Raw genomic sequence first — 20,722 nt, forward strand, 5'->3', positions numbered from 1 at the left:
ATACCCAATGTGTAATGGAAAGAGTGGGGGAATCCAGTTAGCAGATATGTTCAGATTAAAGACTTCTGAAACGTTAAGGGGAAGGTCAGTTTTTTTTGCACAGTGCTATCCAAAGACACACACCCCCGTATATACACAGATGTGCATGCGAACACAAATTTGACCCAGTTTCTCCCTGATTTTCATATATTTGCCCCACAAAATGTGTCATTCAGAGCTATTTCACATTTGACAAAGAGATTGTGTGTGGCTAAATGTTAAAAAGATTAATAGCCTTGCTTCTTTTTAAAAGTTTAATAATTGCTATGGGGCTCACACACGAAAACAAAGATCACCACAGCCAATCACAAACAAACAACCACACCCTAGGCCAACCCCAACCAATCTCACCACCAAAGGAACACAAGTGAACAGCACAAGCAATGCTGACACCAAACCCTACATACATTAAGCATAATAGAAACATCGCCACCCAACCCCACCTCCACCCCCTTTTTTTCTTTTCTTATTTTTCTTCTCCCCCTAATGTCTCAACAAATGAAACGGATTTGTAAAAGTGTTACATGGAAAAAAATATGAGGCATTACACTTACTTCTGTAAAACAAGAAAATCTTTAATAATTTTTTTTTAAAAAAAAATTGCTATGGGGGCTTCAAATCTAATCTGAACTACTACAGTGCTTAAGGAGCAGGTGCTTAATTTCCCTCCCAATTTCCATATAACCCCCCCCCCCAAAAAAAAACCCATCCCTGTTATTTCTGGGGTGGAGGGGGGCAGATAAAACAATGTTATCGTCCTTCTATGTTTCTACCGCAGGACAAATAGCAGATACACAAGGGATTTTTATAAGGAAAATGAAGGGATGGAAGGATGTAAGACTGCTCTTAAACTTTTTAGAACAGTGGGAAATCCTACCATAGCTTTCTTAGTATCACATCTAGTTGTTCCTTCATTTAAAAAAAGTGTTGTCATTGAAATAGGATTACAGTGAAATTTCAGGATAAAATCTGTGGTTCCTGCTTTGGTCAAACATCCAAGGGATTTTCAGAGGTGGTAAGAAATTTCAGCAAGAAATTTATTGGGAAAGTCACATACATGCCTAAATACATTCACCTGGGCAAACACAAGCAGCAGGCTTGAATACTGATTATGTTACTTGAATACTGGTATGTTCCACTTGGCATGAATGAACCATTTCACAAGATCTGAGTGTAATTATCATGATTTTGAAATACTTATCCAAACTCTGTTTGCTTTCTGTTGCAAACCAGTGTTAAATTTAGTCTTGGTATTAAGGTATGACCCGTGCTCACCTATTCAAATTAATTAAACTGCATTAATCTTTACGTTTGCTAAGGCAGGTTGTCAATGAGTTGTAAATGGAAGCTCACTGTTTCAGAAAGGGAATTTTAAATGCAACTTAGGGAAGACTTCTATAGGCACCTGGCTTTTTAAGTGAGAGAAAAGCAAAGCAAAAATAAAAACATCAGTGCAAACAAAGAACAAAACATATTTTGTTAAGTAAACACAACAATGCTGTTTAACACATGACTGGCAACTGCTCAAACCTAAATTATTTAAAAAAAATTCCCATTGCCACTTATGGGGAAATTATGCAGATTAGAATTTGATTAGGCTTATTTCATGAGACTCAATTTGGACTTTTAATCTATTAAGCTCCAATAAATGAGGCATCTGAATAGCTCCCCTGAGCAGCAGCTGTAATAACCACAGCAGTCTTCCCTCCCTGCTTCTGCAATACGTATTTCAACAATTTCTTTAGCAGACGATGTTAACGGAAATTCCAGGTCTCTGAGTACAATTACTTTTTAACTAGTATGAAAATGTCAGGTGTACAGGGTAAGGCAAATGGAGCCTTAAAATGTGCTTAAACTGCATTTTTATGGGCCTCAACATTCATCACATTTTCTGGTGCTACCGTCTCCCCTCTCTTGTTTTTGACCAGCTTTGTGTGTTTGGTAGGGCCTGCAGATCTGTACATGAATAAAACCGCAATGAGGCACAATTAAAACCAATGCAAAGCACACCCTTGTGCCAGGCAAGGTCTCCATGGAGAAAAGGCCTGCACGCTGCACTCTCACCTCGCCACCTTGCAGTGGGATGGTGTCTGCTACTGGAGCCTCTTTCTGGGTTCTGTGTTGTGATCAAATTGTGGGACACTTTTTTCCGGTGCTCGGCAAATCTTCCGAGCACCAAATGTACAGAACCAGGGGGTGGGGCAAGCCAAAGGGGCAGACAAAACTAAAAAATGCCCCATCTGGTCATTTTCTGTCAATGGGCTGGTAGGGATTTCCAGCCCAAAATAGCCTGGGCCAATATTTTGCCCTTTCAAACACCTCCCAGAGCATATCTAATTTTCAGTGGCCTGCAGAAGCCTTGTGATTCATCAACGTGTGTGCCTATTCCTTGCACTTGTTCATAAAGACTCCAAAAAAGTATGCTTTCCCCACACAAAACTCAGAGCAAAATTGGTATAATTAGCAAACCATTTGTACAATATGTAAATTGCGGCTGCCTATATTTGAGGAACTGGAATATGACATTCCAAATGCTGTTAAGTAGCCATTGCTGAGCATTAAGTGAAGCAGGAAGAGGGAGCTGCTGTGATGTGAAGTGGCAACAGAGGGAGGGAGGAATGTATTGGGTTCTGATAAGCCCTCTCCTTACTCACTACTTAGCTACAGTGGCCAGCCAATGCGGCTGTAAGGATACTGCAGACAGCCTATATTGGAATGAAATGTGGTTTTAGAGCTATGAAATTGTCCACCCTCAAAGCTGCTATTAGTCCAAGAGCTCTGAGGCTAATAACAGCTTCGGGGGAGGGGGGCATCATGGGGAGGGGGAAGGATTATTGCTCTCCCTGCGGTCCCGATCCCGCTTTCTTCCACAAACCCTTCTTGCAGCTGCTCCTATTACAATGCGGAAAACAGGCGTGCTGAAGGCGTTTGTGTATTTAAACATCACATTTGTATGGGTCCTAAACTTGTGTGACGGGCAATAAGTCTTTGTAGTTACACAGGACAAAGAAGATACTGCAAGAATGGGCCGATACCTCAGAGTAAGAGTAACCAGAATACAACAGACGCTTTGCTTTTGGTTTTATGGGGAAGCAAACATACTTGAGAAATAAGCTTCTCTTCAAAACAACAACAACAAACAGTAGAAAAAAAAAGCAACAACTGTGTAGACCAATCGAGTAAGACCTTGGTCCAGCCCTGAGAGAAAGCATGCAGAACGCAGGCTGAACCTTGCATGCTGCGTACCAGTTTTTCCTTTGGTCAATGCAAGTACCTAAAGTTATATTCCTTCACAGTGGCCACAAGGAAGTGAAACATATTAACCAGGTACTGTGTGATAAATAAAAAGTACTTCCTCATAATTGGAAGTAAATTGGAACTGAAATTTAGGAGGATAATATTCTTTTGAACAACATACCTACTATATGGAATTTGACAACTGGGCAACAAAAATGGGTTCTGATATAGATGCATTGGAAAGATAAATGTGTAGCTCTATTTATTCAATGGATTGAAGACCTGACTACACATGCCAACCGATGAATGGACTGCTTATAGACATAAACTTTGCATGGACAAATAGAATTAAATTTGGAACTCATTTACACAAAATACAGTAGGTTAAAAATTGCAGTTGTTAATTGTACCCTTTTATTTATTTTTCCTTCTTCACTTTTTTTATTATAAAGAAACACTTTTTTATGTGCTGTATTTAAATTTAAGAATAAATAAGGAATAATAATTGGAATGAAAAGAGCTAATAAAATCTCTTACAGTCTGCAAGAGAATGTTCAGATTGCGCAGAAATGAGGCTACGTTGAAATACAAAACACATCAGAAACATTATGCTACACTGCCCCTTGCTGAAATACCTATTATGCCACTGCCTTCCATTAAAATAAATACCTTTTACAATAACGTATTACAGGGAGTATGGATTTATGTTACCTGATAATAGGTACAGACTGATGGATAATAATGACTGTTATTATTGAACAAGAGTTTTATGCTATATATGATGGCTAATCATCAATTTCTTTATGCAGTTAGCGGCATTGTTCCACTAGTGCCAAACAACGGAAGCCTCTTTTTCCCATACAAATATTACCGTATTTTTTGCTCTATAGGACGCACCGGACCATGGGAGGGAGAATGGGGGGGGACTCCCCCTCTCTGCTCAGCACCCATTCAGCGAAGCGGCAGGAGAAACGGAGTCCCTTCCATTTCTCCTCCCGCTTCGCTGAAGGGGCACTGTGCAGCTCTCCCTCTCTACTGAAGCCAGGATAGTCTTGCTCTCCCGGCTTCAGCAAAAGGAACCCGAAGCCTTTGGAGCACAGCGCAAGGTCCCCCTGCGCTCCAAAGGCTTCAGGTGGCTATCCCTGAAGCCTGGAGAGTGAGAGGGGTTGGTGTGCACCGACCCCTCTCGCTCTCCAGGCTTCAGTGAAAGCAACGCGAAGCCTTTGGAGCGCAGGGGGACCTTGCGCTGTGCTCCAAAGGCTTCGGGTTCCTTTTGCTGAAGCCAAGGAGCCTGCATTCGCTCCATAGGATGCACATACATTCCCCCTTAATTTTTGGAGGGGGAAAAGTGTGTCCTATAGAGCGAAAAATACGGTATCTCTGTAGATCTGTAGTTGGCAGTGCTTTTCCAGTTATGCTGTTAAGATGACACAGCCTACCAGAAGGAAGGACTCATTTGTGCATAGTCAGTGTAATGAGCAGGGGGGACACAGCACCCTGGGCTGTGAAGGGCTTCAGCTCAGTGGTAAGGCACCTGCTTTGAACAAAGCAGGCCCAGCTCAATCCCTAGCATCCCCAGGTAAGGCAGGGGGAGATCCCAGTCTGAAATCCTGGAAAACCGCTGCCTGTCAATGTAGCTGGACCCATGATATAAGGCAGCTACCCGGGTTCCTATGGCAACATTTCAGGCTTGGGGGGGGGGGGAAGAGACTGGGCTCTTTGGAAATCAGGCAGGCACCTTCAATGTACTCTTTTCGGTGCCTGCTAAAAGCTTGTTTCTTTAGGCAAGCCTATCCAGACCAGTAGAATGCCGACAAGCATTTTAATATGGTCTTCAGCTTACCATTTTAAATATCCCACCCGCTACATTTCAAACAGCTGTTTTCAAATGCTTTTTACTGATAGTTTCATTCTTGCTGAAAACCACTTTGAGGTTTTATTGCAATCAAGTGGTGTATAAATCTTGTGAAGCAAGCATCCAGAGCATCTCCATGCAGCAAGAATGGCAGTGAAGGATCAGAGCGTTGCAGCTGGACATGGAGCAAAGTAATGCTAAAAATCATGTCTTGCTGTTCTTATAGCATGACTATAAGAGCTGTTCGACAGTGGAATGGACTCTGTTGGAAGGCAGTTGTCTGTCCTTGGAGGTTTTTAAGCAGAGGTTGGATGGCCATCTGCCATGGATACTTTAGTTGAGATTCCTGCATTGCAGGGGGTTGGACTAGATGATCCTGTGATTCTGAGTCTGTCTTAAGATTCTTGGAAAACACACACACACACTACGAATTTTCTGTATTCCCTCTAATAACTACAACTTGTGGACCTTTGATAACCATAAAATGCAGCATATTAATAAGGCATTTAAAGTACAAAAGAATGACTCAAAGCGAATCACCCATCATGATAATCTAAACTGTAGTGTAAGATCTTTGAAATTTATATTTTACCCATTATAAGTAAGCATAAGGGCAATTGGGGGGCAGGGAGGAGCCACCAGCCTCAGTCACTTTCAGAGTAAGCAAAGGTGTGCTGGGGAAGCTCAAGCCTGTGAGATGTGATATTACACACACACACACACACACGTGTGAGTGTGTGTGTGCAAAAGACACAGTTGTCTTCCATTGAATAAAACAGAACAAACCATTGAAAAATTCAGTGGAACTAGAATCAGTCAGCTAAAACAGCTCTGGAATTCCATCTAAGATGAAGGTCACAGCTGATTAAGGAGATCATCTAAGAAATTTCCAAGGAAGATACAAGAGTTTATCTTCACCTAGTGAAATTTCCCAGGAGGGTTCTGAACATCCTTAGACTGTCATTAGATTTCACTATCACCTAAAATGAATTTCGAAGTGAATCTGGAGAGTCATCCTGGGGAGAAATTTTTAAGGCAAGCCAGAAACAGCATAATTTTGCAGTAGGTTTCTCCACACTGATTGCTATTGCAAAAGTAAATGTAAACTGAAGCCACTTGGGGAAATGTAGGTGTCTCTTTAAACCGAAATATGCTTCACAGTTGATTTACTATGGCCACAGATGATGTGAATAAATCAATTTGTTTTAATGTTACTAAAAATGCAACATTTCCCTCCTAAGTAATAATACGAACTTCTTGCAAAATAAAAAACATCCCTCCCCACCAGGTTGCCTTTTTGTTAACTAGCTGCAAAGCTCAGACTTGGGTTCCCTTTACTGGCCACGTTGCCATTCACATGTGCCCTCTCCAAAACTCACCCAAAGATTAAAGGTGTATTTAACACAAGCCAACTATGCTCAGTAACAAAATACCTTATTCTGGCCATTAAAAGTCATTAAAGAAGCATCTTGAACTAGCTTTGAGTAACTCTCTTAGGCTGCAATCCTAGACACACTTACTCAAGAGTAAGTACCACTGCAATTGATGCTACTTACTTCTGCATACACAGGTTTCTCCGCCTTGCTATTACAGTGGTGCCTCGCAAGACGAAATTAATTTGTTCCGCAAGTCTTTTCGTCTTGCGAGTTTTTTGTCTTGCGAAGCACGGTTTCCCATAGGAATGCATTAAAAATCAATTAATGCGTTCCTATGGAAACCGCCTTCAGACCAGGTCCGGGGACAGTCTGTCCCCCGACGTCTTCTGAAGGCCGGCGGGGGGCGAAAGTCTTTGCTTCCCCCCCCGCCTGCCTTCCCGGGAGAGCCGAGAAACGCAGCGCTGCCTTCCCGCTCTCCCGGGAAGGCAGGCAGGGGGGACAAAGACTTTTGCCCCCCGCCGGCCTTCAGAAGAGGTCCAGGACCTCTTCTGAAGGCGGGCGGGGGGCAAAAGTCTTTGCTCCCCCCCCCCCGCCTGCCTTCAAAAGCCATCCGGGATAGCGGGAAGCGCTTCCCTGCTATCCCGGACTGCTTTTAAAATGCTGGCGGTGGGGAGCAAAGCCTTTCGGCCCCCGCCCGCCTTCCTGGACCTCTTCTGAAGGCTGGGGGGGGGAAGGCTTTGCTCCCCACCGCTAGCATTTAAAAGAGGTCCCCGGAGATTTCCCTATGGGCTTTCTTCTTGCGAAGCAAGCCCATAGGGAAATTCGTTTTGCGAAGCGCCTCCAAAACGGAAAACCCTTTCGTCTAGCGGGTTTTTCGTCTTGCGAGGCGTTCGTCTTGCAGGGCACCATTGTATATCTGCACAACCTTGTGAGTTAGATGAGGCTTACAGATAGTGATGGCCCCAGGAACACCAAAATAGCTTCATGGCTGAGTAGGGATTTCATTTTTTTTGCTCAAAAATGGGAGGAATGTTGGAGTTATTATTAAGTATTAATAAATAACCACAACAAATCTATTCTGTGCTTGCTTTAATTAAATCTTGAATTTATCCCAATCATGATCATCTGAACAGAACTGCCGTAAATCGCAAATTACTTTTGATCCCCTCCATCTGAAATGTCACACCTGGTCTTACAGTGAATGTAGCATAGTCAGACCTACAACAACACAACTTGCTTACAATGCATGAAACTTGGGATTATTTTTATGGTTTAGGGTAGGCGTTGGAGGAGAGCAGGGCTCTCGTGCCCTTACGAGATATGTGCCTTTTGCAGTATGGAACCACAATTTTAGGGAATGCTCCACCTGTTGATATTATGTCTGTTGGGCTTCTTATTACTTGCGTGTTACCCCTGGTTTATTTTTGCGTGTTCCACTGCCACCTGAGAAAGAAGGTACAGATTTGCATGCCACATAAAGTATACATAAATGTTAGGCAAATACGTGTCCTCTTTGGCGAATGCAGCAGAAGACCCAATCTACATACAGTATAGTGGGCCCAGTAAAGCCTTTTGGCACCCCTGCGCACACCTGGTATCAGTGCAACGTCAGGTCTAGGGCAGATACATGTTGCTTTGCCAAAATGGCCTTGTGGGCCAAATGGGGAGGCCTAGCAGACTTAACAGTGGGCCAGATATTCCCCATGCCAGCTATAAAATTTTTTAGAATCGACCAGCATTTGGACAGTGCACTAAACGAACGCCACATGGATGGGATACCATGCAGCATCACTGCCAGTTATGCACTAAAATATTAACATGGACACAACAAAACCCTAGCCCTTTGTTCCTCCCATTATACATTGGGAACATCTTGAAGTTAACATTCCTTTGGAGGCACAACCTTCTAAGCCAAAGAGAAAACACTGTATTTTTAAACTCATGAACTTTCCTAAAGTAATTGCCTAAATGCACATAAATAACCATTTATTAAACAAACAATATGTGCCAAAACAAGGAAGGTATCCTGGAATTATGCTCGGGAGGCTGCCGGCTATCAGCCATAACATCAAACCTCTCTCATAATCCTGTAATATATTATCGATATGTTCCATTTTGTCGAAGCTATCTTCATAATCAAGATACTATCACAGCCGCTGTGGGCATTGAAACTATTTTTAATTTTAATTTAAAGAGCAATTAAAGAAAGACAATGGATACACAAGATAATAAAGTAAGTGATTAGCGGCATGCAAACGACACAGGCTTAATGATAATACCTAGTCCTATTCTCTAAAGGGCCTGTCGAGAGAACCCTCTTCTTACTTGGGGGTTGTTCAGCTAATGTGCCTCAACCTACAATTACAACATTGCTGACACCATTAACCACTGAAACAACATCACTTCGTGAAACCCTTGTTGTCTCATTAAAATGTAAAGGGTCAGGTAATTTGCCAGCTTTGTAGGTCTAGTTTTGTTGTTGATAATTAGCAAGCATTACCCAGAATAGGCTCCCACTGGGAACCAGTGAAACTTTGTGAAATATTAAAGAGGAAACTCTGCATTTTATTGAAAACTGAAAGATTTGCAGCCGGCTGTGACAATAGGTAGACATCTGAAAATATGATTTGGTACTGTGCTAAAGCCCAGCATTAATGAAATGTGTGTCAATTTTAGTTGTTAATGCTGATGAATCAGGTCTAAATTTGACTTGTCTGCCTCAACATAGGCAGGTTATAGATCGACACCCCCCCCCCCCCAAGAATGACTTACTCAGAGGTCTCACTGTATTGAACAGCACAAAGCCACATCCCTATATTCACATAGAAGTAAATTCCATCAGATGCAGCACTCTTACTTCCAAGTCAAGGTATTTAGTAGTGTTAGATGGAGAGTTTATGCCTCTGTGTGATTTAGCTGCATTTGTTAAAACAAGGAGATTGAGAGAGAACGTCTTGGAATTCCCGGTCCTCCTTTTATTATAACTTTCCTCCCATCATTTTAAAACAGCTCCAATAACATTTACCATCAGTTAATATGTTGTCTGGGAACTGAGCAGTGTCCTGTTCTTTAAATGGATCTTTTGGAACATAAACCACATTCCAATAAAAAGTGAACAGAAAATTATGAATTCATTAAAACCACTTTGGTATCTTTGGTACTACATATAATATTTATATTCCAAATCCTGTAAAAATATGCTTTAATATCTTTAGGCAACTATAAGGGCTTAAATATTTATAAAATGGCTAAAGATAAAGCATAGCCCTCTTATTCCGACATACAGATGATGTAAGGCATGCAATCAAAGACAATAACACTTTCAACCCATTTGTCATCTTAAAGGAGCCTCTCGACTTCAGTTCCCTTGTGAGCCATCTGCATGAGAATTGTTGCCTGCACGGGGCACTCCAGAGGAGTTTGCTCCTTAAAAACTACCAAGAGTGCTATACTTCACATAAAACAGGGTTTTCAGAAAACGGAGACAAAACTATAAATTTGCAGGCAAAACAGCTCCGGGAGGGGCTTCAAAATACTGCTGTATTTATCTCTGGGACATCTGGGAAACAGGAAGCATTTTGATTTAATATTTCATAACACACAGGCAATTGCTTCCTTGCCTGGTATATAATTAATGCTCATAAAGAGTGTGTGTGTGTGTGTGTGTGTGTGTGTGTGTGTGTGTGTAAATTTTATTTCTCAGTATCAGGAAATATATATATATATATATATATATATATATGCTTTCGTAGATTTTCACGGGTACAGGAATGCAGGTTTTGGTGTCCTCGGGTGTCTTCCCGTGTAAAAGAGCTGTTCCAGTAACAAGAAGCCGAAAGCACCAGCCTGAAGATGACGAGTGAGACCTCGTCGAAACGTCGCCTAGACACCCCAACTTTTACACGGGAAGACACCCGAGGACACCAAAACCTGCATATATATATATATATATATATATATATATGCACACCTGCATATTAAAAGGTTTTGCTTTCCTTTTGAAATGCAGAACAACAAATAATAATACAAAGGAGCCATAATTTGTTTCTCTGCTACTATTATTTATGTTTGCAGTTAATGTATACCACCATATGCTTAGCAGTAGATTATATCCCTCCTCTACCCATTTTCAGCTCGTTCATTTGGCCAGAGCTGGCTTGACATTAATTAGGAGCAGAGAGGCTGTGGTGGCAGATGAGAAAGGTGTCTCTAACTGAACCAGCTATTTTCATAAAAGCCCATCTGTTTTCAGGACCCTTGGTTCTCTTCTCCTCCACACAACTAAAGCAGTGCAGAAACCGTGTGGCCACCCTGTTGGCCGGGGAGCCAGCCGCAGCCATGCGCATTCCCTTCCCTCCGACATTTGTGTTTCTCTTCACACAGGGTATGAAACTCACTTCATACTGCCATTTTAGATTCTTGGTTAACAGAAACTCGGCTTAACGTAAATGCTGGCTAAAGACCAATCCACTGTTAAATGGGGAAGGTGGATTCCCCAGGAGTCTGGTGATTGGATCCCAATCTGGAAGCTAGCATGAAGTGGCCCATTCTGCCTTCTGCCATGTTGGGAGCAATTCTCCCCTCTATCTTCTTTTTCAAGAGCTAGGCCTTAAAGGCCTTAAAGAAAGGCATCTCGGCACTATGTCCCCCCACCCCGGCTACTTTTGCTGAAGTTAACTCTGCCTTGTTACTGCTTACAAGGCTTTCCCTGGCTTACAGTGGTACCTCGGGTTAAGTACTTAATTTGTTTCGGAGGTCTGTTCTTAACCTGAAACTGTTCTTAACCTGAAGCACCACTTTAGCTAATAGGGCCTCCTGCTGCCGCTGCACTGCTGCTGCACAATTTCTGTTCTCATCCTGAAGCAAAGTTCTTAACCCAAGGCAATATTTTTGGGTTAGCGGAGTCTGTAACCTGAAGCGTATGTAACCTGAAGCGAATGTAACCCGAGGTAGCACTGTATTGTTCAATTCTGTGTTGTAAGCTAAGAGAGGCATGGCTAATCCACTTGTGTTTGGCACACCACCTCTCATGCATTTATGCCAAGAGTTCTGCAGTAACTGTGGTAATGATGCCATGAGGTGAAATAATCTATAAAAAAACCCGACACCTTCCACAAGGTGCCCACAAACCAAACCTTTAGAGCACATTTAAAGCACAGTCCCCACCAAAGAATATAGGGTAGTTTACCCCTCACAAAGCTGCAATTCCCAGCAATTTCCCTGCACTTCTACCACAGCACCTAGGATTGGGAGGGGGGGTGTGATATGCTATGGAAATGATGTCAGGGTTGCTGTGTTGTCTGTTTAAACTGGTATAATTTTATTGTCAACTTCACTGCTGGGACTGCATAGGATCTCAACTACATTATGCCAATATTACACTGCTGGTGCTAGAGTCACTGCTGGCATAGGTTTGTCTAACCCCAAACTCATTTTCTGTTTTTCTCTATTTATTTACTTTTACACCATCTTGTCACAGGTCCCATTACAAAAATTGAAAATGGACCTCGCAACAAGATCACTTATGTGGCTAAAATACAGTTCCCAGGAGAAACTCCCATAAGTTGAAGTCATTCAGAAAACCGTTCTCTGAACATTGCAAGGCTGAACTACACCTGAACTGTTACATTGCAATCTGTCTTATAATGCCTTTGGAAAAAATGTTACTTCTCAGTCTCTTTCTCCTCCCACCCAGCTTCAGAACTGTTCAAAGCCATAAGGTGTTTTTATTGTCTGAGAATCAGTTTTTAATGACATGCATTGTTCTTATTATGCAAGATTCAAAACCACAGCTTAAATCATTAGATGATAAAATAAAATTATTGGACAGAATATTCAGAGTTACGACTCAGAGGCAAATCCACCACATAAAGGCAATTATTATACTTAACTGTTTAGGAATTTATACATATAAATTTATACTTATTTATACATATAAATTCCTAAACAGTTATGTATAATAATGGCCTTTATGTGTTTGGCAAGAAGCTACCATGCGCATTCTGTTTCAATTGAGGTGTGTGTGATGTTTTGGATTTGGTCTGTTGGGCAAGTATCAGCAGGTTTGAGGAGAAGCAAAGACACATAAGAAATTTAAAGAGGGAATACAAAAAAAGAAAAGTGGTAAGCACTATATTTTTGACAACATTATTCTGCAGTGCATACAATATACTTCAAACTTTCCGTTTCCTAGTATTGTAGCATCTGATAAACAAGAAATTTTATCATATACTGATAACCCCTTTCCCTAAAAATTGTTGACCATGCAGGCATGGCCAGCACCAATTGAGAGTGATGTATCAAATGATACCTGCACATATGAATGGGCCACCAGGCATATTTACAATATAGATGGAATGTGTATGACCCTTCAAACTCAGTTATCTTCACAAAGAGTCAGTTCACACATGTTGTTGCCGGCAATTAAGTATACAGGAATCAACTAAGGGACAAGTGTGAATCAGGCCTAAGCCTCCCTTTGGCTGTGAAAATTTAGAGCAGAGTAAAAGGCCTGGCCTTGCCCACTTAAGAAATGGCAAGAATGGCAAAAATCAAGGATGCTGATTCTGTGGAAAGTACTCACACACGTGCATGCAGTTTGAATCAACATAAACTTCCATTGTGGACAAATGGCTCCCACATGTTTGCAGTTGGGGTATTTGTATGCTTTTGAGCAGGGGGAAAAAACAGCCAGGGGAAAAGGGTTAAGTAGATCCTTTCCCCCCCACTAATGACCATAGCTGTCAACTTTTCCCTTTTCTTGCGAGGAATCCTATTCGGAATAAGGGAATTTCCCTTTAAAAAAGGGAAACGTTGACAGCTGTGCTAATGACTGTGACCTCCCATAGCTGCGTTTCATTTTTAAAAATCCTGCATAGAACAAACATGCAACTGTGTGGCATGTGTATTTTCAGTTTAAGTGCAATTATCATTACTGGATTGTTGCCTTTTTCTCAAGATTGCTCAAACTAGAACCTGTTGGAAAGCTACATTGTTTATTGTGTATTGTTTAAAAACCTATTTTCAGGTTTTTTCCAGTTTTAAAAACTATTATTTGCTGTTTGTATTATGTTTGAAAATCATCTTGAGAGACATTTAAAAGGCAATACATTATTATTATTATTATTATTATTATTATTATTATTATTATTATCTTGGTAAGTGACTGATTCTGGGCCATGTTTTCTATCTACAAAATCTATAGTTAAAGCAGATAACTATTTGGAGCAAATGTCGAAGGCCACCAGCAATCCTCGCAGTTCCCAATGTTCTACTGTCCCTCATAAATCAGCAAAGAAAATGCTTCAACAGTCCAATCTGTGGATCCTCAGCTCTTCTATTGAATGTTGCTCATTAACTTTTGAAAAAATTAGCCACTTAAAAACACACACAACCTATTTATTAGTCTTTGGGACCCCGCTTCTCAAACCTGTTACAAAGGGGGCCCCCTTTATGAAGTGATTTTAAATAGGAGATGGGACTGTATGTTTTAAATTTGCTTAGTTGATCTTCTCAGTTTCAAAGGTGTTCATTCCTTAACGCTCATTTGAAAAGCCTGAAGAAACCCTGTTGTTCTTTATAAAACGTCTTTGAAATGACTGTTTGGCTTTGACAATGATTTACCGCCTCAGAATAAACTGTTAAGATTATAAACAGCTGTTGAAACAGTTGATGGCAACCCAGCTAATTTTGGGCTGGTTTAACAGAGGTGAAACTGACAAATTATGGTTGGGACAGATTCCCTCACTATCATACAAGAATATAATGTACCCAGCAATCCATATAAAAGCAGTTTAACTTGTCAGGGTGCACATACAGGCACACCTCTGCCTTCATTTAGCCAAAAAAAAGGGGGGAGTATAAACAAGCAGAGGAGGGTGAGTAACCCGGCAGGGGCAGGAAAACTGTTTCCACTGGAATTTTAAGTAAAGTCAAAGCAAGAAGACAATTTCTTTGAAATTCCTCAGTGAAACATCTAAAGAATATCCAAAGCCAAAGAACTCTGATACCAGTTCACCAGTTCAGTCTATGCAATGCTTTTAAGAATCATTAAATGCTTCAAACCTGGGGACACGGATGGCGCTGTGGGTTAAACCACAGAGCCTAGGATTTGCCGATCAGAAGGTCGGCGGTTCGAATCCCCGTAACGGGGTGAGCTCCCGTTGATCGGTCCCTGCTCCTGCCAACCTAGCAGTTCGAAAGCACGTCAAAGTGCAAGTAGATAAACAGGTACCACTCCAGTGGGAAGGTAAACGGTGTTTCCATGTGCTGCTCTGGTTCGCCAGAAGCAGCTTAGTCAAGCTGGCCACATGACCCAGAAGCTGTACGCTGGCTCCCTCGGCCAGTAAAGCGAGATGGCGCTGCAACCCCAGAGTCGGTCACGACTGGACCTAATGGTCAGGGGTCCCTTTACCCTTTACCTTTAATGCTTCAAACTTGGGGGAAAATCTTCTAAATACTTGGAACAAATATTCTCAGATTTTGATATTTCATTGAAAATAGCACATTTAGTGCAGCCAAATTACTGCAAAATACTCACACTTAACATCGGCGTTATTTGAATGCTATTTGGCACCCATTTGTTGCCTCTCTTAGTGGCTACTTCTGGGCACCATCTCCCTCTTCCTTTGCCCTCACAGTCTTCAGCTTAGTTTGCCCACTACTTTGTTTACAAGTTGCTATGGAGTCCTCACATCAGGTGACCTCACATCACAATGACGTGTTGTGATGTAATTGGCAAAAAAAAATGCAGGCAAGGGAGGAGGAAGGAAATGGTATTCAGAACAGCATCAGAACTATTTGAATCCTCCAGCCAGGCAAGCAAGTGTTATTATCAGAGCTCAAGTACGCATTCCAGCCAGGCAAAAACACTCAAGAAGAATACTGGTAGGGGTACAGACTGGGGAGTGGGTGGTGTGGGGAGAAGCCCCAGTGCCAGGCAGAGCAGCTTGGAATTTCATTTGACCCATGAGTCTGAGGGTCCTCGACCCCGTGTGACACCCAAGATAAGAGAACAATTTCCAGACAGGTGTTTTGTTTTATTGAAAAGCAGCCTTTGAAGATATGACCGAGAGCAGGAGTGGAGAGGTTAATTACCCATTCAGCTCCTTGCTCAGTCAAAATCCATCTCTTCCCTATGTCCTTCTTGCTCATTAGAAGGCTGGGGTGGGATCCTGTATTTCTGTATTTTTCTCTCCTGCAGCTGGGGCAGGTGATTTGGAATAGATAAGTGGCAGGAGACATGCTCCCCCCCCAAAAAAAAAAATCCCCACAAAAAAGTATACAGCTTTATATATTCTAATTTATAAATATATATATAAACAAATAAAAAGGTGCATATTATTAAATGGTGGCAGCAGTCACAAAATTAAAAGACGCCTGCTTCTTGGGAGAAAAGCAATGACAAACCTAGAGAGCATCTTAAAAAGCAGAGACATCACCTTGCCAACAAAGGTCCCTATAGTTAAAGCTATGGTTTTCCCAGTAGTGATGTATGGAAGTGAGAGGTGGACCATAAAGAAGGCTGATCGCCGAAGAATTGATGCTTTTGAATTCTGGTGCTGGAGGAGACTCTTGAGAGTCCCATGGACTGCGAGAAGATCAAACATATCCATTCTGAAGGAAATCAGCCCTGAGTGCTCACTGGAAGGACAGATCGTGAAGCTGAGGCTCCAGTACTTTGGCCACCTCATGAGAAGAGAAGACTCTCTGGAAAAGACCCTGATGTTGGGAAAGATGGGGGCACAAGGAGAAGGGGACGGCAGAGGACAAGATGGTTGGACAGTGTTCTCGAAGCTACCAGCATGAGTTTGACCAAACTGCGGGATGCAGTGGAAGATAGGAGTGCCTGGTGTGCTCTGGTCCATGGGGTCATGAAGAGTCGGACACAACTAAACGACTAAACAACAACAACATTATTAAATGATAGCTGTAATTGAAATAGGATACATCTCAATACAATAGAGGGGAGGGTTGTGACCAGGTGAGCAGGTACGGCAGCTCACTTTGCTGGCTAGGTGCTAACTGGGCAAACTTCAATGTCCCTGTTCTCAACTTCTTAGGGGTCTTTATCTTTTATGTGGGCTTGGACCAAGCAGATTCCTTTCAAATAGGAACTGTCTTCTGTACACTAGGAGACTCTGTCGTCGTCGCCACCCCTTTATTCTGCTTAAAACGGCAGCCTCCCAGGGCAGCTGTTCCATAAAAGAAAAACTCTTGGGAGACTGTTGATGTATCTCCGATGTAACATTGAGTTTGTCCCTTAGAAAAAGTGGTGAAAAGCTAGAGGGAAGGCCGGGTGCAATAGGATTTGAGGAAACAAAACAATCAAGGACAGCACACTGAGATTCGATAGCGAGGGACAGAAATTAACCACTAGCTCTGCTGCTTCCTCCTGATACCTCTCAAGAAAACTGATGTATTGTCAGTGAAAAATTGGCATGCGATATAACCTATCAGGTGGACTGCTTGGCTCATCAACTCATTTGAGTTTGATCTCTCTGTCTATATTTGTAGATGTACACGTGAGTAAACTCTCAGGTTGATATGGCCAGAGAACTGCAACCAATGTTATTCTTTACAGAAAACAAGCAGGTGAAGCTTTTCTAGGTTCTGTCTAAAAATATTTATGGGTGTCAATCTGCTGTTAAAAGCATAGAAGCCTGGACAGAAAGAATAAGGAGGTGGCGGCCCTACATGGTCACTGCCACTGCTTTTGGTGCAATTTCAGCTTCCTTGCATTTCAAAGCAGAAAGCTATGCCTAGTGATGGGTCAGGGTTTGTACCAAATGATGTGAATTGAAATGTTTTCCCAGGATAAATAATGCACAAACTTTTAAGCAAAAGGAAAGTGACAGCCGGCTCTGTAAATAAAAGCACTTAGTCGCCAGTAAGGAGCTGCAAAGTGGAGGCACTCTTTGCTGATCAGCAGAAATAGGATCACCATATATATATATATATTGCCGCCGCTGCCACTGTACTTCCTGTATATTAAGGACAGGATCTGTGGGGAGGGGGGAGCTCTTCTGAGCAAGCCCCCCCCCCCCATTGACATTAATATTCAACCGGGACTTGTGCAGAAGGGCTTTTTGCTGGGTTCTACACTAAAACTGCATCTCACAGAGAATACTGTCACTCCAAATACAATTTGCAGCAAAGTTTATGCCACCCCTTTGATCTAATTGCTTTTGACAATGTGAACCGTGGTATTTAAGATCCTTCAAGAAAATCTACTGTTCTGTTGTGAAAGCACAATAACGAGATCAGAAGTAGTGCACACGTAAGTGGCACAAACCTCCATGAAGCTAAGCGTTTCCTCACTGGGTACTTTGGAATTTTAAAGAGTAAGGTATCTCAGCACCATTCCCACTCAGAGCCAAATGGCTTACTGCTTGTTCCCAACTTTGAGTATGAACTATTGCCCAGGCCCTCTTAAAAACTGTGACCTAGGAACAGATTGTCTGTAGATCAACAGAACAGTCTGTTTCTGGCCTCTCTCAGTTCCACATATAAATCAAGTTAGGTATTACAGTGAAGTTTATAAATTCAAAGGATCTGTATGAAAATTCATATTTAAATATAACTTTTCACTCAACGCACGGTCCTGAATTTGTTTTCTCCCAAAGTCAATATTTCTTAATTGTTTATTGTAAGATATGTAGTTTTGTACATTGCTTTAAGTGGAGAACTGCATCAAAATGTGAAATCCGAAAGTTAACTGTGTTCTGATTGGCACTTTAGCCTCAGAGGTGCAAATCAGGCTGGTCACAAAGAATCAATTCCTCAAGCATTCCTAATGTTGAAGTGGTATGTATAGATAACAGGGCATGGCTGCAATAGCACCGAATCACCCATATATTCAATCAAGACAAAATAATAGGATTTGAAAAAGAAGAATCAAAATTACAGAAATAATTATTACAAAATTCTAAAAAGAATATATCCAAAATGTATAATCTGTTATTAGAGTGGGATTTAAAGGACGAAGAGGTGAAGGAGGTCATGATTGAAAGACCTACATTGGCTCCCAGTACGTTTCCGAGCATAATTCAAACTGTTGCTGATGACCTTTGAAGCCCTGAACGGCCTCAGTCCACTATACCTGAAGGAGCGTCTCCACCTCCATCGTTCTGCCTGGACACTGAGGTCCAGCGCTGAGGGCCTGCTGGCGGTTCCCTCGCTGTGAGAAGCCAAGTTACCGGGAACCAGGCAGAGGGCCTTCTCGGTAGTGGCACCCACCCTGTGGAACGCCCTCCCACCAGATGTAAAAGAGAAAAACAACTATCAGACTTTTAGAAGACATCTGAAGGCAGCCCTCTTTAGGGAAGCTTTTAATGTTTAACAGACTACTGTATTTTAATACTTTGTTGGAAGCCGCCCAGAGTGGCCGGGTTATAAATAATAAATTATTATTATTATTATTATTATTTTTTGATGGTGATGTTGGTGTCTTTTCAAAACGCATGTTTCCCTCCCACACACATTATGAGGATGTTGCAGTTATGGACGGACTATGCCCCTTTATGCCTCTGCAATTATATTTTCTCCTAGGCCCCTTTTATAGATGTGTTGGTGGCTGCTCAGAACACAGCAGAATGGGTAAGAACACATAGGAAGTTTTCCTTATGTGGTTTTGGCACGTTTTCAATATACCAATGCAAATTCCTCTGGGTGGAGGGAAAGTGTTCTAATCTGCCCAAGCCTCATACAGGGTATGGTTCCTTCTATAAAATTACATTGTGAACAGCCTCTCAGTGGGACTGCAGGATATAGGAACCAGGAAGTAGAATAAATAAGGCTGCACAGAGCAGTATTGGCCTTTGCTACTGTGCTGCATAGATATTCTCTCCACAAGCAACTTTGTTTGGAATATAAAAGTGGGATGTTGAAAGCAATAACAATTACTATGTACGTTTACTATTGTTGGTGTCTCATCAAAACTTCAATTATTATATCCACTTCCGATATATTATATCAGTCTGAGCCTTATATATTTGGGTTTGCTTCTGGAGTGTTAGCAGAGAGTGGAGATTTTTTTATTTATTTATATATATATATATAGGGATCTATGAAATACCCTGCAAAGTCTGCCCAGCCACGTACATTGGACAAACAAACAGACGAATAAATGCACGTATCGCAGAACACAAGAATGCCGTCAAAAAAGAAGAAAAAACTTCCTCTCTTTTCCAACACATGAAAGAAACAGGACACGAAATTAATTTTGCAGATTCCAAATTGCTCTTTAACACGGAACATCACCACAAGAGAATAATCATGGAAGCCATCGAGATAGAGAAACACCCTCACAACATGAACAAGCGTGACGACACATCCCGCTTGCCAGACATCTGGAAATTAGCCCTCCCCACAAAAACTGACACCAGATCCAGAGGCACACAGAACGCCAACACCAATCAACCACACCAGACCCAAACCCAGACCCTCTCCACAGATGAATTACTGACACCATCCAGTAGCCAATCCATGGTGGCACCTCCGGATGCTGCACCCCCCTGCAATCCCTACACAGATCTGGCTGACACAAGCCACAAAACCACAGCTCGCCCCTATACACGAAGCCAAGCCAAAGCACAACTAAGTGCAATACAGCCATCTTCTCAGGAAAACTCTTCACAAAGTTCAAGAGGTCAAGACACAAAGACTTTAGCAACTAATCCACACCTAATGACCCACCTAAGTGGTACTCAGGATATCACTCAAGAAATCACTCAAGGTATCTCTCAAGTAATTAAGGAACAAAAGAAGAAAAGGCACACTAGCCTGGGAACTTCCTCTCTGCCCAGAACATTGGAGGCTAGACACCACACCCCCTCTACAGTATTTATAGGAACTCAAACATTGAGATCCCGCTCTGTTCCAGTAACAAGAAGCCGAAAGCACCAGCCTGAAGATGACGAGTGAGACCTCGTCGAAACGTCGCCTAGACACCCCAACTTTTACACGGGAAGACACCCGAGGACACCAAAACCTGCATTCCTGTACCCGTGAAAATCTACGAAAGCATATATATATATATATATATATATATATATATATATATATATATAATTTCATAGGATGGAAAGCAGAGGTAACTTCAAGGCAGAGTTGGTAATAACAAAAACACATATAAAAGAAATGCACAAAATACAGAGATTTTTACTTGTTTTGCATAATTCTTATTGGTTTGCTTTTTTCTGTGTTGCAATAATGG

The 20,722-nt window shown here is 41.8% G+C and overlaps 1 protein-coding gene and 1 long non-coding RNA gene across 18 annotated transcripts in view; one reads left to right on the forward strand and one right to left on the reverse strand.

Moving 5' to 3' along the window:
• The window catches only part of LOC310844387, a 91,787-nt gene that overhangs the window by 51,689 nt on the left and 19,376 nt on the right, over nt 1–20,722 (forward strand). For 2 of the 4 annotated variants that reach the window (XR_014564060.1, XR_014564061.1), the window contains exon 6: nt 17,023–17,100. This is a non-coding gene — a long non-coding RNA (uncharacterized lncRNA). Of the gene's footprint in view, nt 1–11,986; nt 12,364–12,560; nt 13,147–17,022; nt 17,101–20,722 lie in introns of those variants that run through there. The other 2 variants (XR_014564062.1, XR_014564063.1) reach the window with 2 other exon arrangements.
• The window catches only part of KCNMA1 (potassium calcium-activated channel subfamily M alpha 1), a 545,541-nt gene that overhangs the window by 37,230 nt on the left and 487,589 nt on the right, over nt 1–20,722 (reverse strand). The window lies entirely within an intron of this gene.

The sequence above is a fragment of the Podarcis gaigeae genome (genome assembly GCF_964106915.1).
Source record: "Podarcis gaigeae genome assembly, chromosome: 5".
Classification (NCBI taxonomy): domain Eukaryota; kingdom Metazoa; phylum Chordata; class Lepidosauria; order Squamata; family Lacertidae; genus Podarcis; species Podarcis gaigeae.